This window comes from Bombina bombina, chromosome 2 (assembly GCF_027579735.1).
Source record: "Bombina bombina isolate aBomBom1 chromosome 2, aBomBom1.pri, whole genome shotgun sequence".
Taxonomy (NCBI): Eukaryota; Metazoa; Chordata; class Amphibia; order Anura; family Bombinatoridae; genus Bombina; species Bombina bombina.
In genome coordinates this window covers 1,429,514,937-1,429,532,714 of record NC_069500.1, presented here as the reverse complement: position 1 = coordinate 1,429,532,714, position 17,778 = coordinate 1,429,514,937, and the positions used below count along the sequence as shown (strand labels likewise).

The 17,778-nt window shown below is 36.7% G+C and overlaps 1 protein-coding gene across 1 annotated transcript in view; it reads right to left on the bottom strand.

The window, feature by feature from the left end:
- The window catches only part of LOC128647600 (vomeronasal type-2 receptor 26-like), a 333,654-nt gene that overhangs the window by 213,436 nt on the left and 102,440 nt on the right, over nt 1-17,778 (bottom strand). The gene's annotated exons all lie outside the window — the stretch shown is intronic.

Genomic DNA, 17,778 nt, shown 5'->3' with positions numbered 1-17,778 from the left:
CCATTAAATCCATTTCAATAAAAGCTGATGTAAAATACACAAAATACAAAACATTGCAGGAAGGAAAGAGATGTTGACAACAGATAAGCACCAGAAGACTTCAAGTCTGCCCCTATTTCCTTTTAAAGTATAATAAATTCTATATCACAGACACTTGTGTATTCCCTTACCCCTTCTGGAAGTCTTTAATATGAAGCAACCACCATTGCTGTAAAGAGGCGCAAGGTGGGAATGTTAGCACTAGATGACAACAGTGTTTGTATATAAAGTATTCTTGTAAAACTGCTGACATATAGTGCTATAGCCACGTGCACACTGCATGCTCTTCAACAATGAATACCAAAGGAAAGATTTAACAAAGTCCAGGTGAGCATGGGGCGTACTCTAGAGGGCAGCAATTCTTATGCACATTTATTTGTCAGTATGGACAGACTGTGCACTTCTATCGCTATGTGGCAATTTGCCACTTTCTGAAAGATCATTTTAACAAGATTTATTTCTATTGTTTGCTAAAGATCTGTTTCCATTTTGGCGTGAACTGTTAACAACTACGAGTTTCTATGTAAAACAATTATAATATTTTTATAGGATTTAACTATTTTAAACTGTAATTCATGGCCCCATAGCCTTGCTGCTTTGTATCTTTCTAAGAGATCCTTAAGCGAGATTGCGCATTTGTGAACAACTTTTTATAGGGAATGACCCTCCCTGCACTCGTTAAAGGGACACTGAACCCAATTTTTTTTCTTTTGTGATTCAGATAGAGCATGCAATTTTAATCAACTTTCTAATTTACTCCTATTATCAATTTTCTTCATTCTCTTGCTATCTTTATTTGAAAAAAAGGCATCTATTCTAAGGAGCTAGCCAATTGTTGGTTCAGACCCTGGGCAGCACTTGTTTATTGGTGGGTGAATGTATCCACCAATCAGCAAGAACAACCCAGGTTGTTCACCAAAAATGGGCTGGTATCTAAACTTACATTCTTGCTTTTCAAATAAAGATACCAAGATAATGAAGAAAATTTGATAATAGGAGTAAATTAGAAAGTTGATTAAAATGGCATGCTCTATCTGAATCACAAAAGAAAAAAAATGGGTTCAGTGTCCCTTTAATGACCATGAATAAATTATTTAATTTGCCATCTGAAACAAGCATTCATGACTCTTTAGAGGTGTGTTTGTGAATACAATTTCCAAACTTAATCACCACAGTGCATTTTAAAGTTCCTGCATCAACATTATTGAAAACTATTAACAAAGGCGCAACCCCATTTAGAATTTAAAAAATGTCGGAGCATGTATTGTAAAATTATCTATAACATATTTGGGGGCCTATTTAGCATGATGCGAGCGGACATGATCCAATATTGCGGATCATGTCCGCTGCACATCGATAAATGCTGACACAATACACTCTCTGCATTTATCAGTGCACCTCAGTTCTTGTGAACTGTTGGTGCAATGCCGCCACATGCAGATTCAAGGCCAATTGGCTGCTAGCAGGGGGTGTCCGTTCGGAGCTTGAAAATTCAGCCCCTTTGCCTTTACATTCACCAAGGTACTTTTCCTTTACCAAAAATATTCATGAAGGCAAAATCTCTTGTTTGAAAATCTTCTTTGCAGATACAAAATTGCAATGGTCAAGCACTAGAAGTAAGCTTTTTACTCGCGTAGGGTAGCGTTGTATTACAAGTTTAAAGTAAACTTTTAGCGATAACCTATTCCCCCATAGAAGTCAATGGAGCAAAGAAATTAGAAAAAATAACACCCTACTTGCACGCAAACCTGATTGCATATTCTCAAATGTGTTTACTAGGAATGTGTTTATATTCTAATTCAAATGTTAGAACTAATGTTATTGTAGAAATTCGGTTTATATAATGAAACGAATATTCTTAAAAATTCTATAATCCAAAGCTATTTACAGTCTTTGAATGTCAAACTGTTCACAAATATCAAAGCGCCAACAATAAAGGCAGGGTCCTAAATTCAAAATACAATTTTTAATTAAAAAGATAAAATCACTCCTGATACAATTTAAATTTAAAACAAATGGCAATTCACAAAACAATTTCTTAATTTAAAACTTAGCTGTTAATTCTTAAAATTTGTTGTAAACCACACTAATCAGATATAATGTATTATTAAAACAACTCAAGGTTTCCCTCATGGATCCATGTTAACAGTCTAAAAAATGTAACAATGTTAGCAGCAATGGTTACTTTAAACTTGCAACCAAATTTAACCTCACAAATCTTTTCAGATTTGCAAATTCACTAATCGCTTTGGTGTGATTTATCAGATTATAATTCACCTCTAGTTAGAGAGATTACCCTCTACTATGGATATAGACTTCTATTCACAACAATTTCTAAGGTCAATACAGTACTTTTTCACAGATTTTCATCTCATCCTAGTAGGTGTTAGTGTGACAGGTTGGTGAGCTCAAGATACAATGTTATTTCTTAGATCACCAATAGAAAGTATATTGCTCTGCGGGTGACCGCCACTAAATAGTATATTGCTAAAATTATTGTTCAGCGGGTTACCGCTACTAAATGGGTTTCAACGTGAAAAACTTGCTACGTAAAGGTATTCACTTCAAATCAAAAAGAGAATGCCAACTTATTCACTGTGATACAAAATGTAAAATTCAAAATCTAAAATTGGTGGTAACCAAATAGTGAGGAAAAAAATATAATTGGTGGTGACAAAATATAATAAAAACTGAAACCAATTTAACTGAGTGTTTAACCTTTGACTTTAACTATGTGTTTAAACTTGAAATATATTCATTAAAAATATACCATAAAAAATATGTAAATTTTGTGTGAGTGTTCAGTGAAAATATCAATGAAAAATAACAAAAATTGTCAATAAAAAATATCAAAAATTGTGCCGTTTCTGATAAAACAATGTTCCAAAAGTGTGTTCACCAAAAAGTTAAATAACCTTGATTCCCAGTTAATGTGGATTAATTCCCAGATGGATCTCTGGTCCACAGGCCAGTGGAGCTGCTATCAATCCTATTCAGTTAGTGTTGACCTTCTTGTGTGCTTGCATTTGTACACGACTCGGTCTCTCAAACTCTCGGGTGTAAACAATGTTGTGCGGCTCGATCCCTCTGCTAAGACAGAAATGACAATAGTGCAGATTGCTAGATATGATCCCTAGTGTAAGAAGTACACTTATCAGCCAACGCGTTTCGGTAGTCAATCGACCTTTCTCAAGACTGATTTTATTCCACATATCAATGTGTTTTTATACCTTATTGTTTTTGACCTTCTACTTGTCCCGGAAGTGATTGTCTTAACTCTCCTGTTTTCTTAAAAATCATATATGCCGATATAACTATTGAATTTCCTGATAATATTTTTCTTTTTGTTTTACTTAGTTCAGTCTAAATTTTCTTATTTTTGTTTGTATAAACTTCTCAGACTCTAATTCGGTTTCCCGATTTTTAAATCTTCCTATTAGCTACTCTGAATTTCTTTCCTAGTGCGTGATTGGCTAGTAATGGGGGTATGTCATGTATGATTCTCCCTATTGGTTATTATACATAGCTGATGATGGAGGTGTGTGATACATAATCCTCCCTATTGGTCATATTTAACTTAGTTGACGTAACATGAAAACATTTTCCTGTGTTTAGACGGCACTCACATAGAAGGTTTCTAAACACTCGTTATCTTATATGGTTGCTTTTCCGCAACATTTGGCCTTATTAAATATATGAACTCTTCTATTCAAACTACATTCACTCAACTACTGTTGAGGATTAATTTATAGGCAGATTTTTCTCTTTTTATTTCGTTATATTTTGAACTCAATCCAACTCACTTTTAAGCAACTTTTACAAAATAAAAACGGCTTCTCTAGTCAGTATATTGCTTTCGATGCTATCTGTTTTATCTAAATATAATTTTGTTTATATTAAATATCACTTTCCCTTATATTTCTTATAAACCTCTTATAACTTTTCAGAATATATTAATCCTTTCTTTATATTTCCTTAGTTCGAGTATTAGATTCCTACCTTCTTCAGCTGGTAGGGGTAAAAGACGGATTATCGTTGTAAATCAATTTTCATCTCCTTTTACTAGTGAGGATACTTTCAGAAAAATGACAGCTACTTATTGTGTATTAATCTGTTCACAATTTTAACGAATTTACCTTATGTTTAATATCATTGAGTTCTTTAATGTCAAATATATTAAAGACATTCTTATGGATATATGGACCCTAATAGGAGGGACATTATTAACGAGAGAGATGTTTCTTCTGCTTTAACCTCTTTTCTATACTCAAATCAAACTTCAGTGTAAATATATATCCATTCAGATGTTAATATGAATTATATTTAAAAAACCACCCAACTTAAGAGGGGTTTAAGATCTTTCTTATGGTATAGAAATCAAACATTAAAGTGCAGGTCAAACATTGTTTTGATCTTCACTATTGTTTGGTCTTTATACCCTAAACCCCCCCCCCTACAGTTGGGTGGTTTGTTCGCAAGTCACAAATACTAAAATAAGCCAAGTGTATCCAAATGTCCCCATATAAAAGTATTTGACCTGCACTTTAATGTTTGATTTCTATACCATAAGAAAGATCTTAAACCCCTCTTAAGTTGGGTGGTTTTTTAAATATAATTCATATTAACATCTGAATGGATATATATTTACACTGAAGTTTGATTTGAGTATAAAAAAGAGGTTAAAGCAGAAGAAACATCTCTCTCGTTAATAATGTCCCTCCTATTAGGGTCCATATATCCATAACAATGTCTTTAATATATTTGACATTAAAGAACTCAATGATATTAAACATAAGGTAAATTCGTTAAAATTGTGAACAGATTAATACACAATAAGTAGCTGTCATTTTTCTGAAAGTATCCTCACTAGTAAAAGGAGATGAAAATTGATTTACAACGATAATCCGTCTTTTACCCCTACCAGCTGAAGAAGGTAGGAATCTAATACTCGAACTAAGGAAATATAAAGAAAGGATTAATATATTCTGAAAAGTTGTAAGAGGTTTATAAGAGATATAAGGGAAAGTGATATTTAATATAAACAAAATTATATTTAGATAAAACAGATAGCATCGAAAGCAATATACTGACTAGAGAAGCCGTTTTTATTTTGTAAAAGTTGCTTAAAAGTGAGTTGGATTGAGTTCAAAATATAACGAAATAAAAAGAGAAAAATCTGACCATAAATGAATCCTCAACAGTAGTTGAGTGAATGTAGTTTGAATAGAAGAGTTCATATATTTAATAAGGCCAAATGTTGCAGAAAAGCAACCATATAAGATAACGAGTGTTTAGAAACCTTCTATGTGAGTGCCGTCTAAACACAGGAAAATGTTTTCATGTTTCGTCAACTAAGTTAAATATGACCAATAGGGAGGATTATGTATCACACACCTCCATCATCAGCTATGTATAATAACCAATAGGGAGAATCATACATGACATACCCCCATTACTAGCCAATCACGCACTAGGAAAGAAATTCAGAGTAGCCAATAGGAAGATTTAAAAATCGGGAAACCGAATTAGAGTCTGAGAAGTTTATACAAACAAAAATAAGAAAATTTAGACTGAACTAAGTAAAACAAAAAGAAAAATATTATCAGGAAATTGAATAGTTATATCGGCATATATGATTTTTAAGAAAACAGGAGAGTTAAGACAATCACTTCCGGGACAAGTAGAAGGTCAAAAACAATAAGGTATAAAAACACATTGATATGTGGAATAAAACCAGTCTTGAGAAAGGTCGATTGACTACCGAAACGCGTTGGCTGGTAAGTGTACTTCTTACACTAGGGATCATATCTAGCAATCTGCACTATTGTCATTTCTGTCTTAGCAGAGGGATCGAGCCGCACAACATTGTTTACACCCGAGAGTTTGAGAGACCGAGTCGTGTACAAATGCAAGCACACAAGAAGGTCAACACTAACTGAATAGGATTGATAGCAGCTCCACTGGCCTGTGGACCAGAGATCCATCTGGGAATTAATCCACATTAACTGGGAATCAAGGTTATTTAACTTTTTGGTGAACACACTTTTGGAACATTGTTTTATCAGAAACGGCACAATTTTTGATATTTTTTATTGACAATTTTTGTTATTTTTCATTGATATTTTCACTGAACACTCACAAAATTTACATATTTTTTATGGTATATTTTTAATGAATATATTTCAAGTTTAAACACATAGTTAAAGTCAAAGGTTAAACACTCAGTTAAATTGGTTTCAGTTTTTATTATATTTTGTCACCACCAATTATATTTTTTTCCTCACTATTTGGTTACCACCAATTTTAGATTTTGAATTTTACATTTTGTATCACAGTGAATAAGTTGGCATTCTCTTTTTGATTTGAAGTGAATACCTTCACGTAGCAAGTTTTTCACGTTGAAACCCATTTAGTAGCGGTAACCCGCTGAACAATAATTTTAGCAATATACTATTTAGTGGCGGTCACCCGCAGAGCAATATACTTTCTATTGGTGATCTAAGAAATAACATTGCATCTTGAGCTCACCAACCTGTCACACTAACACCTACTAGGATGAGATGAAAATCTGTGAAAAAGTACTGTATTGACCTTAGAAATTGTTGTGAATAGAAGTCTATATCCATAGTAGAGGGTAATCTCTCTAACTAGAGGTGAATTATAATCTGATAAATCACACCAAAGCGATTAGTGAATTTGCAAATCTGAAAAGATTTGTGAGGTTAAATTTGGTTGCAAGTTTAAAGTAACCATTGCTGCTAACATTGTTACATTTTTTAGACTGTTAACATGGATCCATGAGGGAAACCTTGAGTTGTTTTAATAATACATTATATCTGATTAGTGTGGTTTACAACAAATTTTAAGAATTAACAGCTAAGTTTTAAATTAAGAAATTGTTTTGTGAATTGCCATTTGTTTTAAATTTAAATTGTATCAGGAGTGATATTATCTTTTTAATTAAAAATTGTAGGACCCTGCCTTTATTGTTGGCGCTTTGATATTTGTGAACAGTTTAATATTTGAATTTTGACCACTAAGGGTCAATTTATCTTAGCTAAGGGTCATCAGCAACAGGCGCTAGGTGTCTTTTCTGTAAAGTTTTTGAATGTCACTTTTGAATTTGAATCTTCGTAATTAGATTGAATGTCCATATTCGAAATTTGGAATGAAACATTCAATTTAACAAATACTGTTCAGAAGTTCAATAGTTCAGGTAGGGAATTTAGTAAATTTATACATAATAGATAAAACTATATCAATTAGAATATTTATATTTAGAATTTTGCGTATTTCAAATATTACATTTAAAGAAAGCATTAGAAATACTATTACATTAACGGATTTTAGAATGTTGTACACAAATTCAAAATTTAAAACAAACAAAGTGTGTTAAAATTTGTTTCATTTTTTTGAATGTTGCGAAACAATCGCCCATCACTAGTGCTAACCCGACATGAAAACATTAAAATTTCACATTCCAATGTTGTTGAAGAGTATGTTCTATGTATTCATAAATACGTATTTCTACACATAGCTGATGGTATTTTTGGTAAAATAAAACAAAGGGGACACACAAGGACACACACACAAAGTGATGTACACACACAATGGGGCACACAAGGACACACATGGGGCACACAAGGACACACACATGGGGCACACAAGGACACATGGGGCACACAAATACACACAGGGCACACAAGGACACACACGGGCACACAAAGACACACACTGGGACACACACAGGACACACACTGGACACACGAGGACACACACAGGGCACACAAGGACACACAAAGGCACACACAAGGACACACACAGAACACATAAGGGGCACACAAGGACACACACAGGGCACACACGGGGCACACAAGGACAAACAGTGATGGAACACACAAGGACACACACAGGGCGCACAAGGACACAAACTAGGACACACATGGGACACACAAGGACACACAACATGACACACATAGGGCACAAAAGGTCACACACTGGGACACACAAGGGGCACACAAAAACACACACTGGGACATACATAGGGCACACAAGGACACACACTGGGACACACAAGGGACACACAAGGACACACACTGGGACACACATGGGGAACACAAGGACACACACAGGGCACACAAGGACATACACTAGGACACACATGGGGCACACAAGGACACACATGGGGCACACAAGGACATATGCTAGGACACACAGTAGGCACACAAGGACACACACTGGAACATATATGAACACACACTGGGACACATTTGGGGCAAACAAGGACAAACATGGGGCACAGAAGGACACACACTGGGACATATATTGGGCACATAAGGACACACATGGGGCACACAAGGACAAACAAGGACACCCACTGAGACATATATGGAGCACATACGGACACACACTGGGGCACACAAGGACACACACTGGGGCACACAAGGACACACACTGGGGTACACAAGGACACACATGGGGCACACAAGGACACACACCGGGGTAAATATGGGGCACACAAGGACACACATGGGGCACATATGGTGTACACAAGGACACACACTGGGGGACACACAGGGCACACAAGGACACACACACTAGGGGACACACAGGGCACACAAGGACACACACACACTGGGACACACAAGGACACGCACACTGGGACACACAAGTACACACACACTGGGACACACACAATGGGACACACACACTGGGACACACAAGGACATATACTGGGGCACACAAAGACACACACTGGGGTACATATGGGGCACACAAGGACACACACACTAGGACACACACACTGGGGCACACAAGGACACACTCGGACACACAAGGACACGCACACTGGGACACACACTGGGGGGGACACACTGGGACACACAAGGACACACACTGGGGTACATATGGGGCACACAATGACACACAATGGGACACACACTGGGGCACGCAATGACACACACTGGGGTACATATGGGGCACACAAGGACACACACACTAGGACACACACACTGGGGCACACAAGGACACACACTCGGACAAACAAGGACACACACACTGGGGGACACACACTGGGGCACACAAGGACACACACTGGGGTACATATGGGGCACACAAGGACACAAACTGGGGGACACACACTGGGGCACGCAATAACACACACTGGGGTACATATGGTGCACACAAGGACACACACTGGGACACACAAGGACACACACACTGGGAAACACATACACACACACAAATATACAGGGATAGAAACAGATACACGAAGGAACACACAGGCACACAAAAAAAAGAGTATGAGTTCTGGTCTAGTTCTAGATTTCAGGGAATATGTGACATGAAAGGAAGTTAAGCAGAATGATTTTCAAGTTGCAAAATATATAGATTACAGGATATCTGATTTGTTGTCTATTCTACTATGCCACATTCATTTAAATACAAACACTACATACATAAGCACAGCAGTGACACTACCTGTGACAATATTTCATTACATGCATAAACATAGCAGTGACACTACCTGTGACATTATTTCATTACATACATAAACACAGTAGTGACACTACCTGTTACATTATTTCATTACATACATAAGCACAGCAGTGACACTACCTGTGACATTATTTCATTACATACATAAACACAGCAGTGACAGTACCTGTGACATTATTTCGTTACATACAAAAACACAGCAGTGACAGTACCTGTGACATTATTTCATTGCATACATAAGCAAAGCAGTGACACTACCTGTGACATTATTTCATTTAAATGCAAACACTACATACATAAGCAAAGCAGTGACACTACCTGTGACATTATTTCATTACATACATAAACACAGCAGTGACACTACCTGTGACATTATTTCATTACATAAACAAACACAGCAGTGACACTACCTGTGACATTATTTCATTACATACATAAACACAGCAGTGACACTACCTGTGACATTATTTCATCCCATACACAAACACAGCAGTGACACTACCTGTGACATTATTTCATTACATACATAAACACAGCAGTGACTCTACCTGTGAAATTTTTTCATTACATAAACAAACACAGCAGTGACACTACCTGTGACATTATTTCATTACATACATAAACACAGCAGTGACACTAACTGTGACATTATTTTATTACATACATAAACACAGCAGTGACACTACCTGTGACATTATTTCATTACATACATAAACACAGCAGTGACACTAACTGTGACATTATTTCATTACATACATAAGCAAACAGTGTCACTACCTGTGATATTATTTCATTACATACATAAACACAGCAGTGACACTACCTGTGACATTTTTTTATTACATACATAAGCACTGTAGTGACACTACCTGTGACATTATTTCATTACATACACAAACACAGCAGTGACACTACCTGTGACATTATTTCATTACATACACAAACACAGCAATGACACTACCTGTGACATTATTTCATTACATACATAAGCACAGCAGTGACAATACCTGTGGCATTATTTCATTACATACATAAGCACATCAGTGACTCTACCTGTGACATTATTTCATTACATACATAAGCACAGCAGTGACACTACATGTGACCTTATTTAATTACATAAATAAACACAGCAGTGGCACTAACTGTGACATTATTTCATTACATACATAAGCACAGCAGTGACACTACCTGTGACATGATTTCATTACATAGATAAGCACAGCAGTGACACTACCTGTGACATGATTTCATTACATACATAAGCACAGCAGTGACACTACCTGTGACATGATTACATTAAATTCATAAGCACAGCAGTGACACTACCTGTGACATGATTTCATTACATACATAAGCACAGCAGTGACACTACCTGTGACATCATTTCATTACATACATAAGCACAGCAGTGACACTACCTGTGACATTATTTCATTACATACATAGGCACTACAGTGACACTACCTGTGACATTATTTCATTGCATACACAAACACAGCAGTGACACTACCTGTGACATTATTTTATTACATACACAAACACAGCAATGACACTACCTGTGACATTATTTCATTACATACACAAACACAGCAGTGACATTACCTGTGACATTATCTCATTACATACATAAGCACAGCAGTGACACTACCTGTGACATTACTTCATTACATACATAAGCAAAGCAGTGACACTACCTGTGACATTATTTCATTACATACACAAACACAGCAGTGATACTACATGTGACATTATTTAATTACATACATAAACACAGCAGTGACACTACATGTGACATTATTTCATTACATACATAAGAACAGCAGTGACACTACCTGTGACATTATTTCATTACATACATAAACACAGCAGTAACACTACCTGTGACATTATTTCATTACATACATAAGCACAGCAGTGACACTACATGTGACATTATTTCATTACATACATAAGCACAGCAGTGACACTACCTGTGACATTATTTCATTACATAAACAAACACAGCGGTGACACTACATGTGACATTATTTCATTACATACACAAACACAGCAGTGACACTACCTGTGACATTATTTCATTACATACATAAGCACAGCAGTGACACTACCTGTGACATTATTTCATTACATACATAAACACAGCAGTGACACTACCTGGAACATTATTTCATTACATACATAAACACAGCAGTGACACTACCTGTGACATTATTTCATTACATACATAAGTGCAGCAGTGACACTACATGTGAAATTATTTCATTACATACATAAATACAGCAGAAACACAGCAGTGACACTACCTGTGACATTATTTCATTACATACATAGGCACAGCAGTGACACTACCTGTGACATTATTTCATTACATACATACACACAGCAGTGACACTACCTGTGACATTATTTCATTACATACACAAACACAGCAGTGACACTACCTGTGACATTATTTCATTACATACATAAGCACAGCAGTGAAACTACCTGTGACATTATTTCATTACATACAAAAACACAGCAGTGACACTAGATGTGACATTTTTTCATTACATACATAAACACAGCAGTGACACTACATGGGACAATTTTTTTCATTACATACACAAACACAGCAGTGACACTACCTGTGACATTATTTCATTACATACACAAACACAGCAGTGACACTACCTGTGACATTATGCCATTACATACACAAACACAGCAGTGACACTACATGTGACATTATTCATTACATAAATAAGCACAGCAGTGACACTACGTGTGACATTAACTGAACTCATTACATACATAAGCACAGCAGTGACACTACCTATGACATTATTTCATTACATACATAAGCACAGCAGTGACACTACCTGTGACATTATTTCATTGCATACATAAGCACAGCAGTGACACTACCGGTGACATTATTTCATTACATACACAAACACAGCAGTGACATTACCTGTGACATTATTTCATTACATACATAAGCACAGCAGTGACACTACCTGTGACATTACTTCATTACATACATAAGCACAGCAATGACACTACCTGTGACATTATTTCATTACATACATAAGCACAGCAGTGACACTACCTGTGACACTATTCCATTACATACACAAACACAGCAGTGACACTACCTGTGACATTATTTCATTACATACATAAACACAGCAGTGACACTACCTGTGACATTATTTCATTACATACATAGGCACAGCAGTGACACTACCTGTGACATTATTTCATTACCTACATAAACACAGCAGTGACACTACCTGTGACATTATTTCATTACATACATAAACACAGCAGTGACACTACCTGTGACATTTGTTCATTACCTACACAAGCACAGCAGTGACACTACCTGTCACATTATTTCTGTACATACTCAAACACAGCAGTGACACTACATGTGACATTATTTCATTACATACATAAGCACAGCAGTGACACTACATGTGACATTATTTCATTACATACATAAGCACAGATGTGACACTACTTGTGACATTATTTCATTACATACACAAACACAGCAGTGACATTACTTGTGACATTATTTCATTACATACACAAACACAGCAGTGACACTACCTGTGACATTATTTCATTACATACATAAGCTAGCAGTGACACTACCTGTGACAATATTTCTTTACATACTCAAACACAGCAGTGACACTACCTGTGACATTATTTCTTTACATACTCAAACACAGCAGTGACACTACATGTGACATTATTTCATTACATACATAAGCACATCAGTGACACTACCTGTCACATTATTTCATTACATACATAGGGGCCTAGTTATCAAGCCGTCAACCTCAAATATGCTGGAATTCCGCAAACACAGCAGTGACACTACCTGTGACATTATTTCATTACATACATAAACACAGCAGTGACACTACCTGTGACATTATTTCTTTACATACATAAGCACAGCAGTGACACTACATGTGACATTATTTCATTACATACATAAGCACAGCTGTGACACTACTTGTGACATTATTTCATTACATACACAAACACAGCAGTGACATTACTTGTGACATAATTTCATTACATACACAAACACAGCAGTGACACTACCTGTGACATTATTTCATTACATACATAAGCACAGCAGTGACACTACCTGTGACATTACTTCATTACATACATAAGCACAGCAGTGACACTACCTGTGATATTATTTCATTACATACACAAACACAGTAGTGACACTACATTTGACATTATTTCATTACATACATAAACACAGCAGTGACACTACCTGTGACATTATTTCATTACATACATAAGCACAGCAGTGACACTACATGTGACCTTATTTCATTACATACATAAGCATAGCAGTGACACTACCTGTGACATTATTTCATTACATACACAAACACAGCAGTGACATTACCTGTGACATTATCTCATTACATACATAAGCACAGCAGTGACACTACCTGTGACATTACTTCATTACATACATAAGCACAGCAGTGACACTACCTGTGACATTATTTCATTACATACACAAACACAGCAGTGATACTACATGTGACATTATTTAATTACATACATAAACACAGCAGTGACACTACCTGTGACATTATTTCATTACATACATAAGAACAGCAGTGACACTACCTGTGACATTATTTCATTACATACATAAACACAGCAGTGACACTACCTGTGACATTATTTCATTACATACACAAACACAGCAGTGACACTACCTGTGACATTATTTCATTACATACATAAGCACAGCAGTGACACTACCTGTGACATTATTTCATTACATACATAAGTGCAGCAGTGACACTACATGTGAAATTATTTCATTACATACATAAATACAGCAGAAACACAGCAGTGACACTACCTGTGACATTATTTCATTACATACATAGGCACAGCAGTGACACTACCTGTGACATTATTTCATTACATACACAAACACAGCAGTGACACTACCTGTGACATTATTTCATTACATACATAAGCACAGCAGTGACACTACCTGTGACATTATTTCATTACATACATAAGCACAGCAGTGAAACTACCTGTGACATAATTTCATTACATACAAAAACACAGCAGTGACACTAGATGTGACATTTTTTCATTACATACATAAACACAGCAGTGACACTACATGGGACAATTTTTTTCATTATATACACAAACACAGCAGTGACACTACCTGTGACATTATTTCATTACATACACAAACACAGCAGTGACACTACCTGTGACATTATGCCATTACATACACAAACACAGCAGTGACACTACATGTGACATTATTCATTACATAAATAAGCACAGCAGTGACACTACATGTGACATTATTTCATTACATACATAAGCACAGCAGTGACACTACCTGTGACATTATTTCATTACATAAACAAACACAGCGGTGACACTACATGTGACATTATTTCATTACATACACAAACACAGCAGTGACACTACCTGTGACATTATTTCATTACATACATAAGCACAGCAGTGACACTACCTGTGACATTATTTCATTACATACATAAGTGCAGCAGTGACACTACATGTGAAATTATTTCATTACATACATAAATACAGCAGAAACACAGCAGTGACACTACCTGTGACATTATTTCATTACATACATAGGCACAGCAGTGACACTACCTGTGACATTATTTCATTACATACACAAACACAGCAGTGACACTACCTGTGACATTATTTCATTACATACATAAGCACAGCAGTGACACTACCTGTGACATTATTTCATTACATACATAAGCACAGCAGTGAAACTACCTGTGACATTATTTCATTACATACAAAAACACAGCAGTGACACTAGATGTGACATTTTTTCATTACATACATAAACACAGCAGTGACACTACATGGGACAATTTTTTTCATTATATACACAAACACAGCAGTGACACTACCTGTGACATTATTTCATTACATACACAAACACAGCAGTGACACTACCTGTGACATTATGCCATTACATACACAAACACAGCAGTGACACTACATGTGACATTATTCATTACATAAATAAGCACAGCAGTGACACTACGTGTAACATTAACTGAACTCATTACATACATAAGCACTGCAGTGACACTACCTATGACATTATTTCATTACATACATAAGCACAGCAGTGACACTACCTGTGACATTATTTCATTGCATACATAAGCACAGCAGTGACACTACCGGTGACATTATTTCATTACATACACAAACACAGCAGTGACATTACCTGTGACATTATTTCATTACATACATAAGCACAGCAGTGACACTACCTGTGACATTATTTCATTACATACATAAGCACAGCAGTGACACTACCTGTGACATTACTTCATTACATACATAAGCACAGCAGTGACACTACCTGTGACATTATTTCATTACATACATAAGAACAGCAGTGACACTACCTGTGACATTATTTCATTACATACATAAACACAGCAGTGACACTACCTGTGACATTATTTCTTTACATACATAAGCACAGCAGTGACACTACCTGTGACAATATTTCATTACATACATAAGCACAGCAGTGACACTACCTGTGACATTTTTTCATTACATACATAAACATAGCAGTGACACTACATGTGACATTATTTCATTACATACATAAGCACATCAGTGACACTACCTGTCACATTATTTCATTACATACATAGGGGCCTAGTTATCAAGCCGTCAACCTCAAATATGCTGGAATTCCGCAAACACAGCAGTGACACTACCTGTGACATTATTTCATTACATACATAAGCACAGCAGTGACACTACCTGTGACATTATTTCATTACATACACAAACACAGCAGTGACACTACCTGTGACATTATTTCATTACATACATAAACACAGCAGTGACACTACCTGTGACATTATTTCATTACATGCATAAGCACAACAGTGACACTACATGTGACATTATTTCATTACATACATAAGCACAGCTGTGACACTACTTGTGACATTATTTCATTACATACACAAACACAGCAGTGACACTACTTGTGACATTATTTCATTACATACACAAACACAGCAGTGACACTACCTGTGACATTATTTCATTACATACATAAGCACAGCAGTGACACTACCTGTGACATTATTTCATTACATACATAAGCACAGCAGTGACACTACCTGTGACATTATGTCATTACATACACAAACACAGCAGTTACAATACCTGTGACATTATTTCATTACATACATAAGCACAGCAGTGACACTACCTGTGACATTATTTCATTACATACATAAGCACAGCAGTGACACTACCTGTGACATTATTTCATTACATACATAAGCATAGCAGTGACACTACCTGTGACATTATTTCATTACATACATAGGGGCCTAGTTATCAAGCCGTCAACCTCAAATACGCTGGAATTCCGCAGCGTATTTGTGGCGAGGCTGATTCGCCTTAGTTATCAAAGGCTAGAAACCGGCAAAAGTAGAATTTTGTGACGTAAGCTTCGATCCGCCGGACTCAGTCCGACACAGAACGATTCTTACGTCACTCCAGATGTTCCGCAAACAAGTGCGGCACAATCTGACTACTTTTGCTAGTTATCAAAAACTAGCAGGTACACTCGGCACTTTTCCGGCCCAGCGTACCTGGTTTTCAATCCGCCGCCCTGGAGGAGGCGAATCCCATAGGAATCAATGGGAGTCTGACCATAGCGAAAGCTCATGTTCGCTGCTGCCAGACATCCCATTCATTCCTAAGGGAGCTGTCTACACCTAATACCCTAACATGTACCCCGAGTCTAAACACCCCTAATCTGCCCCCCCTACACTGCCGCAACTAAATAAATGTATTACCCCCTAAACCGCCGCTCCCGGAGCCCACCGCCACTCTAATAAACTTATTAACCCCTAAACCGCCGCTCCCGGAGCCCACCGCATGCTATAATAAATATGTTAACCCCTAAACCGCCGCTCCCGGTCCCCGCCGCAACTATAATATATGTATTAACCCCTAAACCGCCTCTCCCAGATCCCGCCGCCACCTACATGATACCTATTAGCCCCTATCCTGCCCCCCCTATACCGCCGCCCTCTATAATAAAGTTATTAACCCCTATCCTGCCGATCCCGGACCTCGCCGCAACTAAATAAATATAGTAGTTGAATATCAAAAAGCGCCTAACTGGAG